Below are 16,641 nucleotides of genomic sequence, written 5' to 3'. Positions count from 1 at the left end.
TTATATTGTGTAGAATTCGGGGGGTTTTGTCAATATTTTTCTCACTTATTCACAAGAAGTGCATGGTTTTGTGTTCTCTTCCTAATATTGCTCCATGATGAAAAACATGCTTCTTTTGCCTTAAAATTGCTATATTTTGATCCTCTTTTATTACAATTCGATGTCGTGATGTGTTTGTTAAGTGATTTCAGAATTTATAGGACAAGAATGGCTTAGAAGAGAGAAAGAAAGCATGCGCAAGAGGAAAGAATATGAAGATTTGGATTTTGGGAACTTCAGAATGGGTGCGCACGCGCACCTCGCGCGTACGCGTGGATGAACACAGCTGGAAGCGGCGCGCAAGGATGGACGCATCCGCGCAGATTAGAGAAATTCCACCGATGCGCACGCGTACATGGCGCACGCGCGTGGATCACAAAATTCAAGCTGGTTCTGCATGGAAAAGACCAAAGGATGCTATGGGGAAAGGAGGAGAGGATCAATCATTTTACACTTAGACACAATTTTAGCTAGTTTTTGGTTTTAGTTCTTCTAGAGAAAGAAACCCTTGTTCCTCTCTAGATCTAGCTTTAATTTGATCTTCTCTTGTTGAATTCTGAATTGGATCTTGTTAATTACTAGTTTTAATTGTTTAATTTGAATTCTCTAGTATAATTTTGTTTGGATCTTGTGTTAGTTTTAGGTTTCCTTGTTGTTTGTCAATTTATACCCATTTCATGAATCTTGTGGATTTGTTATTTTTGCATTGATAATTTCCATGATTAATTGTGTTGTTTGAGTGATTGTATGTTGACAATTGTTAGTGGGTACTTGTTAGTTCCAATTTAATTGCAATTTGAATAGGTCTTTTATTAATGCTTACCATGTGTTTGATGAAATGTTTCCTTTGATTATGGAGTAGTTCTCTTTACTCTTGGCCTAGGCTAATGGAATTGGGTAAACTTAAGTCATTGGGTCTAATGACTTTGATGATTTGCGAACCCTTAGTGGTCAATTTGATAGCCATTGACACTAGCCTACTACTAAGTTAATTGGTAGTTAGGTTGGACCTTATGGGTTGATGTTGACCAAACCATTTAACATACTTCAAGTATAGAAGTAGACTTAATGAGTTTGGTTCCTCATAATTGTCATGATATGGTTATTAGACAAGGATAGTGACCCCAATTCCCATGTCTAGCCAAGAGTTGCTTTTATCATTCTTATTTGAAAACCCAAAAATCTCGATTGCTTTGTCTTAGTTATAGTCACTTGTTTAGTTTAGAATAGAATTACATTGGATGTTATTTTATTAGTTTGGAATTATTTACATTTTGCTTTAATTGTTTGAATTAGTTTCTTGCATTCCAAGATTACTTGCTTGTTAAGATTCCTAGTTTAATTTCTTGCTCATGACTTGCAACCCCGGATTTCTAACCAATGTTGAAGTACATGTTTGCCCATTCCTTGTGAGACGACCCGAGGTTTGAATACTTCGGTTACTTTTATTGGGGTTGAATTTGTGACAACCAATTCCTTCTAAATTTGATACTTGCTGATCATTTGTCGGTTGAGGACTATACTTGTAATGCGAAAAATCTTGTGAAATTCCTTATCGACGGTATCCGTGAGTCGATCAACTATGCTTGCAACGAAGTAATTCTTTTTATTGAGAAATTCTAGATCAACATAAAATCCCTTACATCAAGCTTTTGGCGCCGTTGCCGGAGAATCACAATGTGTGCTTGTTGTTGGTTATTGTATATATGTTAATATTGTGAATAGCTTGATTTTTGTTTTGTTTACTAGTTTTTTCCAGTTATAGCATTTTGTTTTTCCTGTTTCTTGTTAGTTTTTGTTTTCATTTTCTCTTGCTACTATGAATTCTCACCACTTTGGCTATGAGTTTGGTTCAAACTATATTTTAGGAAATGGAAATGGGAACTTCAATGAGAGTTTGCATCAAGGATTTACAGATGAAAGGTGGGAGGAGCCTCAATCATATAGACAATCTTCTTGGCAACAACGTCCTCCGGTTTCTTATGGGTACAATCCAATTCCTAATGCATACCAAACTAATGGATGTAGTGACCCTCATTGTGGTTGTCAACTACAATCACCATATGCATATGACTCCTTCCTTCAACATAGCCTTTAACCATCATACTCACAAGCCTCATACCACAAAATACCTTCCTATAACCTACCTCCATCATATTGCCAACCTTGTATACCTAAACAATATGAGCCATATGAACCATATGGAGCCACCACAATTTCAACACAATTACTCCCAAGAACCACCTCCATATATACCACCTCAATACTCTTACCAATATGAACCACCTTCCAACTATGATACCTTTCCTCCAAACAATGTATCCTCTTTTCCACCACCGCTCTCATTGGACGAATTGCTCAAACCCCTAATACAAGAATAAAAAGATCTTTATTCTCATCTTCAAAAGCAATAAGACGAGGATCAAAAGAAGCTAAAGGGTTTGGAAGTCAAGATGGCCACCATAACCGAAGCCGTTCACCACTTAGTCTCCTTACGTTTATGCGATCAAAGTATTCCCATTGACAAATATGGAGGAGCAACCAAAGAGCATAGTGAGGAAGTGAACTTGGAGCTTCCAAGTGAAGAAAAGGAGTTGAAGCAAGAATTACAACAAGAGAAGGAAGTTAAGATGATTGAACCGGTGATGCACAGAAAACTTGTCTCTCAACAAATCTCCCTTCGGCAAGTGTACCGAATTTGTCGTCAAGTAAAAACTCACAATAGAGTGAGGTCGAATCCCACAGGGATTGATTGATCAAGCAACTTTAATTAGAAGAATGTTCTAGTTGAGCGAATCCAGAATTTGGGTTGAGAGTTGCAGAAAATAAAATGGCGGGAATGTAAATAACAGAAAAGTAAATGCTAGAATTAAAGGACTGAAGTAAATGACTGAAAATAAATTGCAGAATTGTAAATGGGAATGGGGAATTTGCTCATAAAAGTAAATGGCAGAAATTAAAGAGAATGGGAAAGATCAGAGATGGGGAGTTCATTGGGCTTAGGAGATGTTGCAATTCTCCGGATCAGTTCATTTTCATCTCTTCCTCAATCAATGCACTCATTGATCTCCTTGCCAATCTTAATTGATTGAATTACAATTTCTTGCAATTCAATCTCTCAAATCTTGATCAATAGCCAATTCCTTGGTCAATTGCTCATGAGAAGAGATGAAGTATGGTCACTGATTATACCACATGCATTTCCCAAATCAAGTATTGAGAGGGTTATAGTCACATACCCATCCAAACCCAATTTGGTCCAGCATGAGAAAGTATTTCTAGCTTGATCTCTTCATTCCTCTTTCAAGGTTCAGAAGAGATCCAAGTTTGAATAGCTTCTTTTCCAAGATAACTACTCAATTGGATGAAGATCGAAAGCTTTCAAGTAAAATCAAGAGAAAAGATAGAAAAAGAATAATAAAAATTAGTATTGATCCATCAAATTACAACAGAGCTCCCTAACCCAATGAAAGGGGTTTAGTTGTTCATAGCTCTAAAAAATGAAAACAAAGATGGAGAATACATCATAGAACTAGAAATTGTAGAGAAAGTAAAATACAGAGAGTAGTTCTCTTTTTCCAATCTCCCGAACTCCTTCAACAATTCAAAGCTACTCCTATATATACTACTTCTCTCAGCTTCTAGTTGGCTCTTCAAGTCTTGGGCCTTTGGATCTTGAGTTTGAAGCAGTTCTCTTCTTCATTTGGGCTTGGCTTTACTTGCAGAGAGAAAATGTGAAGTGGGCAGAGACTTTAGCTCAGGACGTTAGGGGTGTTAACGTTTAGTGAAAATATAAGTTCGAGAACGTTAGTGACAATCAACTTTCTCACTAACATTACTAAGTAAAAGCCACGTTAACTTCAACGTTAGTGGCATAAACGTTGCCACTAACGTTGCTTCTAAGTCCTTTGCACACGTTATTGAAACTTAACATTTCCAATAACTTTGAAAAGCCCCCTTTGTTCCCACGTTAGATCCCACGTTAACTTAGTTAACGTGGCTCTTTAACGTGGGCTTGCCATCCTTCGAGAACGTTAGTGACACTCAACATTGTCACTAACGTTCCAAGGTGCCCCTATGCCTCACGTTAGAGTCCACGTTAACTAGGTTAACGTGGCTTCTAATGTGGCCATGCTTAGCCATCCCCAACGTTAGTGACAATGTTGAGTGTCACTAACGTTGGCCATTCTTTCACTCATCAACGTTAGCTTCCACGTTAACTAAGTTAATGTGGAAGTTAACGTGGCTCCTTGGGGGGTTGTGTGGTTGCTTACAACGTTAGTGACAATGTTGGGTGTCACTAACGTTGTCGACCATGCTTGCTTCTTACGTTAGCTCCCACGTTAACCAAGTTAACGTGGGAGTTAACGTGGTATGTTTCTCCTTAGGCCAACGTTAGTGACAATGTTGAATGTCACTAACGTTGGCGTTTCTCCCCCTTTCTAACGTTAGAGGCCACGTTAACTAAGTTAACGTGGACTCTAACGTGGCCACTTATGAGCATTTGCCAACGTTAGTGACAATGTTAAGTGTCACTAACGTTGGCTCAACTTCCCCTCTCCACGTTAGAGTTCACGTTAACTTAGTTAACGTGACTCTTAACGTGGTCAATGATGGCTTTGAGAGCGTTATTGGCAATCACTTTTCTCATTAACTTTGCAAGTTACCTCCCATTCCTTGCTTCCTTTGGTCCTGAAATCAAGCAATAGAGCGCATCAAAGTTCTAGTCCAAGTCATGGGCAATGCAACATACAATTTTGTCACTAAACTTATGCAAAATTCTCATGAAATAATGTAAAATGCACAATGTATGCTTGAATCAAGGTGCAAGTGAATATCTACCCAAAACTAGCTTATTTCCTAAGGAAATGCATGAAACTAACCTAAAAACAGTAAAGAAAAGGTCAGTAAAACTGGCCAAGATGCCCTGGCATCAACTGGAAGAAGTGGTTGAAGATTTAGGAGATGTTAAATGCAAAGAGGAATCTAAAGTTGTAGAGCTTTCTTCCATGGAGTTTAAAAGTGATGTTGAGGAGGATAGTGCACAACCTCCAAGGTATATTGTGAGTGAAGAATTGGAAGAAATGGTACAAGTAACAAATCCTCCTATTTATGATGATTCCGCATTAACATATGATCCATTTGAGCTTGATGAATCCTTCCCCATCGAACTTGAATTTAATGTTGAGGTAGATTTCACTCAACCTCCAAGATATGACTTATGTGATGGGGAAGAGTTAGAAGAAGTTGGTGAACAAGGAATTGAAATTGAGGAAGCTTGCCAAGAGATGGATGTCATCTAAGAAGAGCACAAGGAAGTGGAAACTACAAAGCCGTTGGAAGCATCTCTCACTAAGCAACCATCCATCTTATCATTTGAGAGGGTAAAACTCATATCTTTAAGCTTTATTATCCCACTTGAATATAGCTTACTTGAAACAGATGGTCAACTTAGAGCTCTTTGTGGAGTGAAGAGTAAGAGAGAGTTGTGTAGTGGTTGGAAATATATTCCTAGGTTCATTGTGGTTGAAAGCTCAAAGTTGAATTGCAAGGGTTGGAATCATGCTAAATTGAATGGGTCTAGAAGGAGAGTTGCGTGCCTAAATGAGAATTCTAAGGCTATGCCACCCAAATGGAACAATGATGATCAATTAGAAGACGGGTGTGAAAATAAGATATGGGATCCCAGATCACAACATGAAGGCCAATTTGGAAGCTTATATCTTGCAAAGATCTTCAGCCAAGTTTGGTGAAGTCGGTTGGAAATTCTGACAACCGTATGAAGAAGCAAGCATCCTTGGAAGTTTGAGGATGAGTACAAGCGTAAACCACCATAACAAGGAGCTTTCCAATTGTCCAACTTAAGGACAATAAATAAAAGTGCTAGGTGGGAGACACCCCACCATGGTAAACTCTTTCCATTTCTCTTGTAGATATAATCAATGAATGAATTGAGTTACCATTGTTAGGTAGTTTTCTTCTTTGCCCATTCTTGTTTTAATGCTTTAGTTGTTAGTTTGTTTGATTAAATTTATGCCTTAAGTTGTAGGTTAATTGTTTGAATTGCATTTTTATTTGAATTGCCATGTATAGTATTTGAAAAAATTTTCAAAGAGTTAGAGATTTTGTTAATTTTGAATTTTGGTTAGTTCTAAGAATGTATATAGTGGTTGAGATAATTTTGTTATGTTTTTATGCTTCTCTAAAAAAAAAAAGACTTTCACATGTAGGCGTGACTGACGCGTACGCGTCGACGCCCAAATTTTGGTGATGTGTAACACCCTTACTATCAAAATGTCACGCTTCCGGCTGCGCCACTCTGATAGCTTGGATATTACGACGACTCTAATAATAATTAATACTAAAATAGGAGCTTGTTTAAAACTTAAAAACCTCATAACCTTTTGAAAGACCTTTTTAAAAGAAACATATATTTATATATACATACATGCAAAGAATACATAAATACACATAATACCAATATACAAACATCACATATCAAAATTCCTATCCCTCTTACAAAATTGATAAAGATAAGGCGAGGGAAAAATAATAACTAAGATAATACAAAAATATCGAATAACAGAAAATGAAATAAACTCTTTTGAACTTCGTCGCCCATATCTTGAAAAGGAAAAACCTGTAGGGGAGTGAGAACATTGTCCTCGCTGGTTCTCACTATAAGGTTACAGAATTGCTATAACAAGATACGTAAAATAAAACTATTTTTAAAGTATAGTGATCATTGCTCATGTTACTGGCTGTGATATCACATTGTCGGTTCAATTGCTAACCCGACACATCTCCATGGAGATGTCGCCTTTGGGTCACGAATAAATGGAAACGCCCTGGGATATCGTGCCTGGCACACGGTCCAAGATGTCAGTGCCTGCACACTCCTATGATGCAAAAGGATGTGAGCGGAATACTCTGCCTCTGACCTCACATTTCTCAGCATAAGTAGGACGCACCCGGCCCTTACGCCTACCAAACAATAACTCATCAATCTTGGTAATATCCACAATCAATCAGGCTTAATATCTTATTTCAAAATCATTCTTGGCCCATTTACTTTCAAATAACAAACGTATTCAATTCACATCTTGCCAAGAATCACTTTTCAAAACAGAGCCACTTTCCACATCTTTCCAAGACTTCCAAACAATTTCAAAACTATGCCAAATTCAAAATCTCTTTTGAAAGACTCACTATAACTCATTTCTCAATCAGGATTTGGCCATAAAATTCCTCAGTAGAGTCTTAAGACTTTAGGGGTGAATAACCTAACTCATTTTCTTAAATCTATTAAAAACCTCTAAAACCTTAGCTTCTTGATTTAAATAAATAAAATAGAATTTAAACTAAAACCAAATCATATATCCAAACATTCCAAACCGATTTCAAAACTTCTTAAACCAAAACCAAATCCTTTTACACTGAAAACCAATTTTCAATATCATTCTTAAACCTATTTACAAAGGCTCGAAAATTGTTTCAATTTTACCAAATCAAAGTTTTAGAGAATATTTCAAACTTTTCCTAAAACTTCATCAAGTGAAATTAGTTACTCAAAATTCAAGTTTCTTTTAAATTCACTAAAAATCCTCCAAATCTATTTACTTAAATCAATTCCAAAACATAAGAATTTCCACTTTAAATCGACTTTAAAACATTCAAAAGATAAGTTCAAACATAAATCATTTATCAAAAATTCAATTTAAAGCATAATTCATTAATTTAAAAATAACATTTCAAACAAAGTCTCAGATTTTATAGAAATTTTGGCAGCATCTCCCCTAAAACTTGGACTTTGCCACCCTTTCCGAGTCCCAACCAAACCAATCCTCAACTCTTTTCAAGAGGTTCAAGACCAAATTAGTTTCCAATAAAACCAAATCCAGACTTTGAAATATAAAGATCATTTTAAATCAACCCAATTAGAAATCTGAATTTTAACAAAATTAGACATTATTTCAATCAAGCAGACAACTATATTCATCCAAGATAAATCAGACAATGCATAAGACTTACATAATCACCAGAAATACATTTCACACGTCATATCTATTTATAACAATTCCAATTTAAAATGAATTAGTTTTTTATAAACAGCCCCTATCTCGACAAGTCAAAACCATAACCCAAAACACGTCGACAAAACCTTTTCTCTCAACCCAAAACCAAAAGCAACCACAAACTCAGTCCTTGATCACTTTCGCAGCACTCACAGCAACTTAAAAGCAACATGCAACGCTGAGAATACGACCCTACGTTACTAGAACCTCAGAGTTTATAGCCAAACATAACAGAATACTAACGCAGGGGTTTTTCAAAACACAAACATTTATTGAAACAAGAAAACTAAACATCAGCGGTCGCTGAACCGGTTTGCAACAATCCCGGCAGCCACCTCAAGTGGCAGCGGCGACCAGAACTCCGGTGACGGTGATTGTAGCAAACATGCAGCGATGATAAAGCTCTCAAAAACTCAAAGGAAACGAAAACCAAATTAAAACCCTTACCGGCAGTGGATCTCGGTGTGGCAACGGCGTTTCTCAGTGGCAGAAGTTCGGTCACAGTAGCGTAGCTCCCAACAGTGGCAGCGGCGACAGCAAGGCACTGACGGTGCGACAGAAACGGCGAGGAACGGCAGATCTGATGACAATGCAAGCTCCCTCTCTCCTTCGCGAATGGTGATGGCGTCTGGCAGCGGGGAGGACGAATGGCGGCGGCGAGTGTGGACGACGGCGACCCAGGCTTCACGGATGGTGACTGGGCGGCACTGTTCCCTCCTCCCGGTCTGGCTCGCGCTCGCCTCTCTGTCCCGGCTCCTTCCGCGAATGCTTTCTCTCTCTTCGGTTCTGACTCGCGATGGCGGCTCGTGGCGGATCGGCGGCAATGGCTCAGAGGTGCACCCTTCCTCCAAGCATTGACGATGGCGCGACGGTGGCGGTGAGTCCCCGCGGCTCCGGCGTGACTCCCTCCTCTCTTCTTCTCCCTGCCGCAGTTCTCTCTCTCTCTCTCTCTGAATCTTCTACTCCACGGCCCCCTTCCCAGCTTCCCTTTCTTCTTTCTATCTTTCTTTCTTTCATTCTTTACCCACTAGCAGCTACTGTATTGTGTATATGTGTATTACTGAAGGAGAAAGGGTGGCTAGGGTTTCTTTTGGGGTAAAGGGAAAAATATGTGTTAATTAGGGTTAGGGTTTCAATTTAAAAATTTTAGGTTTAATTTGAGTAAGATAATTTTAATAAAATTGGGACATAGAGTATTAATTTGAAATCTAAATTAAATTTCTAAAAATTATTTTAGAATATTATTTGTTATGTTAGATTACTATTTAATTCTCAATCAATTACTCTAATTGAAAATACATGGTAATATAATTAATTTTCTTTATCTTTAAACTTAAAGTATTAAATGATATAAATATAATATTTCTAAAATAAAATCATATAAAATTTTTATTATTTCATAACTACTAACTTTATAGCTTAAATATAGAAAATAATTCAATAATTATAAAATTAGACGAAATTCTAATTTAAATAGCCAAACCTCATTATTTTCGAATTTCTAAAACTTTAAATCATAAATAGGAAAGTAATCCATAAGTATAGAGTTTAGATAAAAACCTTAATTTATTTAAAATTCAATTAATCAAAATTGCATTTAATTATTTTCAATAAAAAGAATTTTTGAAATTAAAACTGTAAATAAATACATGATTTGAGATTAGTTCAAAATAGGACTTTTCAAAAGTCTAGGGTCTTACATGATGCGAGTGCTGTGCTAAAATGGTGCGGAAAGGGTGCTGCTGCATGGTTCCAAAGCAGAGAGTTGTGCTGGAACCATGCGGCTGGGGTGCGAGGCGCACAATCCACTCCACGCATACGCGTGACTAACACGTATGCGGCGCAAACCTTTCTTCCCTTCCACGCGTACGCATGACTGATGCATATGTGTTGCTTTCCAAATTCAAATAAGGGGCACGCTGCCCTGTTTCCTTCTCTTTACTTATTCATTCTCCTTACTTCTTCTTTCTTTATTTCTTCCCTACTTCTTCCTCTTTCTTTCCTACTTCCTTTATTTCTCACTTCTCTCATCATTTCTCACTTATACTCTCCATTTCTTCTTCTCCCTCTTTTCAAAGTTTTACTTCTCATTTTTATCCTCGTTCTATTCTTTTGTTTATTGCATTTGCATACTTTCATTCATTACATTTTAATTTTATTTTTTGTAGCTTGTTCTTATTTTCTTTTCTAAATTTGTTATTTTACCATTGGTGTTGGATTCTCCTACTCAATTGTTGAATATTTCTTGCATTGTTTTGGTGTTTCGTGACTTGTTTGGCATTGATGGGTGATGAAATTTTTTAGGTCAATTGTAAGACCCAGAACTTTTGAAAAGCCTTATTATGATTAAGTTTCAAATCATATAGTTATTTATAGTCTTAATTTCATAAATTATTTTATTAAAGATAATTAAAGCAAGTTTTGATTAATTGAATTTGAAATAAATTAGGATTATTATCCAATTTTACAATTATTGAATTATTTTCTATATTTAAATTATAAAGTTGATAGTTATGAAATAATAAGAATTTTATATGATTCGGATTAATAATTGATATTTTAAATATTAATACTACTATTTTCGAAAATGAAGAAATTAAGTATATTATTTCTAATTTCTGGATTTGAACATTTTATTGGAAATAAAATGTGAAATTGATGAACAAATAGTATTTTTATACTTTATTATTGTTGGATTAAAATTTATTTCTAATTACTAGAGTATGCCTATTTTTATTTGAAATTACAAAACTACCCTCAAACCTAATTTTATCCAAACCCTAATTCCCAAATTGGGAAAAAACTCTAACCCTGAAACCCTAACCAGGTAACCCGTTTTCCCCCCACAACCCAGCACACACAAGCAAACCCTAGCAATACAGCAGCAGCAGCTGCAAAGTGAAAGAAGAAACAAAGAAAGCAAGGGAAAACCAGGAAACGGACTGCCGAATGGAGAAGAGGGGGATGAGGAAGGACGGCGCCGGCGGGCATCACTACTGCCATGCCGCCGTGTTGCTCAGGGGAGAGTGAGTGAGTGAGGAACAAACAAGAAAGAGAGAGGGTCGTGCTGCCACTGTCGCCCAGGGAGAACACCGGGGAAGGAGAAGCCACTGTGTTGCGCAGAACCGCGTCCAGCTTGCCGCCGTTCAGGCTCCAGTTTGCCATCCCCATCGTGCTATCGTCGTGCCTTGCCCAGTTGAGGCCGTCGCTGCTGTTCACGGGGTCATCTCCGTCATGGAGTGGAGCTGGGTGCAGGAGGAGGCCGACGCGGGGTTGCCGTCGCCACCGCGTGGCTAGGCTCACCGTTGTGGAATCGCCACCGCGCACAGAGGATACGCGAGAGGGAGTCGCCGTGGAGCCCATCGCTGCCGCTACTGTAACCGCGCCATCGTCATTCCCGCCGTGGAGTTGTCACTGTCGCTTGTGGCTGAGCCAGAGGGAGAGAGCTTGGGAGCAGAGGAGAGACAGAGAGACCTGAGGCTGAGCTGGGGTTCAACCACCGTGCCCAGCCGTGCTCACGTCGCCGCCTCCATCGGAACTGCCGCCGTCAGAAAAGGGTTTCTGACTGCCAGGAGCGGTTCTGTGATTTCTGAGACCACCGTCGAAGCTTCTGGCTGCTTCTACCGTCGCCAAAAAAACACTGCTGCTGCATTTGTCGCCGAAAATAGCCGCTAAGTCCTCGGTGTTGGTAAGCTATAACCCTGCTTTAGCTTCTTTATCCGTTAATTTCTCCATTGCCACGAGAGTTGTTGCTAAGGCTGGTTGTGCTAGGAGTTTATCGTGAGTTGCCATCGTTCTGGTCATCGGCTGTGGCGTTGCGGTGCACGAAATTGTGATTCATACTTTTCACAACTCCGTACAACTAACCAGCAAGTGCACCGGGTCGTCCAAGTAATACCTTACGTGAGTAAGGGTTGATCCCACGGAGATTGTCGGCTTGAAGCAAACTATGGTCATCTTGTAAATCTCAGTTAGGCAGATTCAAATGGTTATGAGTTTTGATAATTAAAAGATAAATAAAACATAAAATAAAATAAAGATACTTATGTAATTCAATGGTGGGAATTTCAGATAAGCGTTTGGAGATGTTTTGTTGCTTCTGAACCTCTGCTTTCCTATTGTCTTCTTCCAATCATGCGTGCTCCCTTCCATGGCAAGCTGTACTCTTGAATGAAAACTACCAGGTACGATCTCTACACGGCTAATCAGCTGTCGGATTACTCGTCTCGGATGAAAAATACCAGGTACAAATACCGCACGACTAATCATCTGTCAATTCTCCCTAGCATCGGAATAGGACCCTTGTCCTTTTGCACACTGTCACTGCATCCAACATTCGCAAGTTTGAAGCTCGTCACAGTCATCCCTTCCCAGATCCTACTCGAAATACCACAGACAAGGTTTAGACTTTTCGAATCTCAGAAATGACTGCCAATTGGTTCTAGCCTATACCACGAAGATCCTAATCTCACGGACTCGGTCCGTGTATTAGAGACCAAAGATAATATACTCTGGCTGTCGTCTAATGACTACGTTGAACATCATGTAGACCGCTTGTGGTTGTCAGGCACGCGGATCTTGGCTAAGCGAGTAACGAAGATATTGGGTGATTGTCACGGGTCACCCCTTCATTCTGACTTAACTGAATTAAGTATAAAAGTATATCTTGGAGAATAAGTAGGCGTGAATTGAAAGAAAAACAATAGTACTTGCATTAATTCATGAAGAACAGCAGAGCTCCACACCTTAATCTATGGGGTGTAGAAACTCCACCGTAGAAAATACATAAGAGAAAATAGTCTAGGCATGGCCGTGTGGCTAGCCTCCAAGTACAAGGATGATCATATCATAATCCCCTAATACAATAGTAAAAAGTGCTATTTATACTAAACTAATTACTAGGGATTACAGAAAATGAATAACTAAGTGCAGATAGTGTAGAAATCCACTTCCGGGGCCCACTTGGTGTGTGCTTGGGCTGAGCATTGAAGTTTTCATGTGCATAGGCCATTCTTGGAGTTAAATGCCAGCTTGGGAGCCATTTTGGGCGTTTAACTCCAGTTCTGGTGCCAGTTCTGGGGTTTTACTCTAGAAAAGGGTCTTTGGTGGGCGTTTGAGCGCCAGTTTGGGCCATCAAATCTCAAGCAAAGTATGGACTATGATACATTGCTGGAAAGCCCAAGATGTCTACTTTCCAACACAATTAAGAGCGTGCCAATTGAGCTTCTGTAGCTCCAGAAAATCAACTATGAGTGCAGGAGGGTCAGAATCTAACAGCATCTGCAGTCCTTTCTCAGCCTCTGAATCAAATTTTTGCTCAGGTCCTTCAATTTCAGCCAGAAAATACATGAAATTACAGAAAAACATACAAACTCATAGTAAAGTCCAGAAATGTGATTTTTACATAAAAACTAATAAAAATATAATAAAAAGTAACTAAAACATACTAAAAACTATGTAAAAATAATGCCAAAAAGGGTATAATTTATCCGCTCATCTCAACACCAAACTTAAATTGTTGCTTGTTCCCAAGCAAATAAAAACAAAATAGGATAAAAAGAAGAGAAAATACAATAAATTCCAAAATTATCAATGAAGATTAGTTTCAATTAGATGAGCGGGGATAGTAACTTTTTGCTTCTGAACAGTTTTGGCATCTCACTTTATCCTTTGAAGTTCAGAATGATTGGCATCCATAGGAACTTAGAATTCAGATAGTGTTATTAATTCTCCTAGTTGAGTCTGTTGATTCTTGAACAAAGCTACTTTATGAGTCTTGGCCATGACCCTAAGCATTTTGTTTTCCAATATTACCACCGGATACATACATGCCACAAACACATTACTGGGTGAACCTTTTCAGATTGTGACTCAGCTTTGATAGAGTCCCCAGTTAGAGGTGTCCAGAGCTCTTAAGCACACTCTTTTTGATTTGGACCACGACTTTAACCGCTCAGTCTCAAGCTTTTCACTTGACACCTTCACGCCACAAGCACATGGTTAGGGACAGCTTGATTTAGCCACTTAGGCCAGGATTTTATTCCTTTGGGCCCTCCTATCCATTAATGCTCAAAGTCTTGGATCCTTTTTACCCTTGCCTTTTGGTTTAAAGGGCTATTGGCTTTTTCTGCTTGCTTTTTCTTTCTTTATTTTTTCGCCACCCGCAAGCTTTGCTTTTCACTGCTTTTTCTTGCTTCAAGAATCAATTTTATGATTTTTCAGATTATCAATAACATTTCTCTTTTTTCATTATTCTTTCAAGAGCCAACAATTTTATCATTCATAAACTTCACTATAAAAAATATGCACTGTTCAAGCATTCATTCAGAAAACAAAAAGTATTGCCACCACATCAAAATAATTAAACTAATTTCAAGATAGAATTCGAAATTCATGTACTCCTTTTTCTTTTTCAGAAAACATTTTTCATTTAAGAAAGGTGAACGATTCATAGGACATTCATAGCTTTAAGACATAGACACTAGACACTAATGATCATGTAATAAAGACACAAACATAGACAAAACTTAAAGCATGAAACCAAAAAATAGAAAAATAAGAACAAGGAAATTAAAGAACGGGTCCACCTTAGGGATGGCGGCTAGTTCTTCCTCTTGAATATCTTATTGAGTGCTTGAGCTCCTCTATGTCTCTTCCTTGCCTTTGTTGCTTCTCTCTCATGGCTTTTTGGTCCTCTCTGATTTCATTGAGGATAATGGAGTGCTCTTGGTACTCTATCCTTAGTTTCCCCATGTTAGAACTCAAATCTCCTAAGGAGGTGTTGAGTTGCTTAATGAGCGGATAATTTATACACTTTTTGGCATTGTTTTTAGTATGTTTTTAGTAGGATCTAGTTACTTTTAGGGATGTTTTTATTAGTTTTTATGTTAAATTCACATTTCTGGACTTTACTATGAGTTTGTGTGTTTTTCTGTATTTTCAGGTATTTTCTGGCTGAAATTGAGGAACTTGAGCAAAAATCAGATTCAGAGGTAGAAGAAGGACTGCTGATGCTGTTAGATTCTGACCTCCCTGCACTCAAAGTAGATTTTCTGAAGCTACAGAACTGAAAATGGCGCGCTTCCAATTGCGTTGGAAAGTAGACATCCAGGGCTTTCCAGCAATATATAATAGTCCATACTTTGGCCGAGTTTAGATGACGCAAAAGGGCGTTGAATGCCAGTTCTACGCTGCAGTCTGGAGTTAAACGCCAGAAACACGTTACAAACCAGAGTTGAACGCCAGAAACACGTTATAAACTGGCGTTCAACTCCAAGAATGATCTCTCCACGTGTAAACTTCAAGCTTAGCCCAAGAACACACCAAGTGGGCTCCGGAAGTGGATTTATGCATCAATTACTTACTTCTGTAAACCCTAGTAGCTAGTTTAGTATAAATAGAACCTTTTACTATTGTATTAGACATCTTATGATTTTTAGTTCAACTTTGGATCATATTGATCACGTTTGGGGGCTGGCCATTTGGCCATGCCTGGACCATTATCACTTATGTATTTTCAAACGGTAGAGTTTCTGCACTCCATAGATTAAGGAGTGGAGCTCTGCTGTTCCTCATGATTTAATGCAAAGTACTATTGTTTTCTATTCAATTCAACTTATTCCGCTTCTAAGATATCCATTTGCACTTCAACATGAATGTGGTGATCGTGACAGTCATCATCATTTCCTATGAACACGTGCCTGACAACCACTTCCGTTCTACCTTAGATTGAATGAGTATCTCTTGGATTCCTTAATCAGAATCTTCGTGGTATAAGTTAGAACACATGGATGGCCATTCCTGAGATCCGGAAAGTCTAAAACTTGTCTGTGGTATTCCGAGTAGGATCTGGGAAGGGATGGCTGTGACGAACTTCAAACTCGCGAGTGCTGGGCGTAGTGACAGACGCAAAAGGATAGTAAATCCTATTCCAGTATGATCGAGAACCTCCAGATGATTAGCCATGCCGTGACAGAGCATTCGGACCATTTTCACAGAGAGGATGGGATGTAGCCATTGACAACGGTGATGCCCTTACAGAAAGCTTGCCATGGAAAGGAGTAAGACTGATTGGATGAAGACAGCAGGAAAGCAGAGGTTCAGAGGAACGAAAACATCTCTATACGCTTATCTGAAATTCTCACCAATGAATTACATAAGTATTTCTATCTTTACTTTCTATTTATTTATTATTATTATTTGAAAACTCCATAACCATTTGATATCTGCCTGACTGAGATTTACAAGGTGACCATAGCTTGCTTCAAGCCGACAATCTCCGTGGGATCGACCCTTACTCACGTAAGGTTTTATTACTTGGACGACCCAGTGCACTTGCTGGTTAGTTGTGCGAAGTTGTGAAGTTATGTTTGGACCATGGTATTGTGCACCAGTTATTGGCGCCATTGCCAGGGAGAGAACGAACAACAAATTTTACAACCTGAGTAACAATTTCGCATACCAAGTTTTTGGCACCGTTTCCGGGGATTGTTCGAGTTTGGACAACTGACAGTTCATCGTGTTGCTC

This window comes from Arachis hypogaea, chromosome 14 (assembly GCF_003086295.3).
Source record: "Arachis hypogaea cultivar Tifrunner chromosome 14, arahy.Tifrunner.gnm2.J5K5, whole genome shotgun sequence".
Lineage (NCBI taxonomy): Eukaryota > Viridiplantae > Streptophyta > Magnoliopsida > Fabales > Fabaceae > Arachis > Arachis hypogaea.
Note: the sequence above shows the minus strand (reverse complement) of the source record.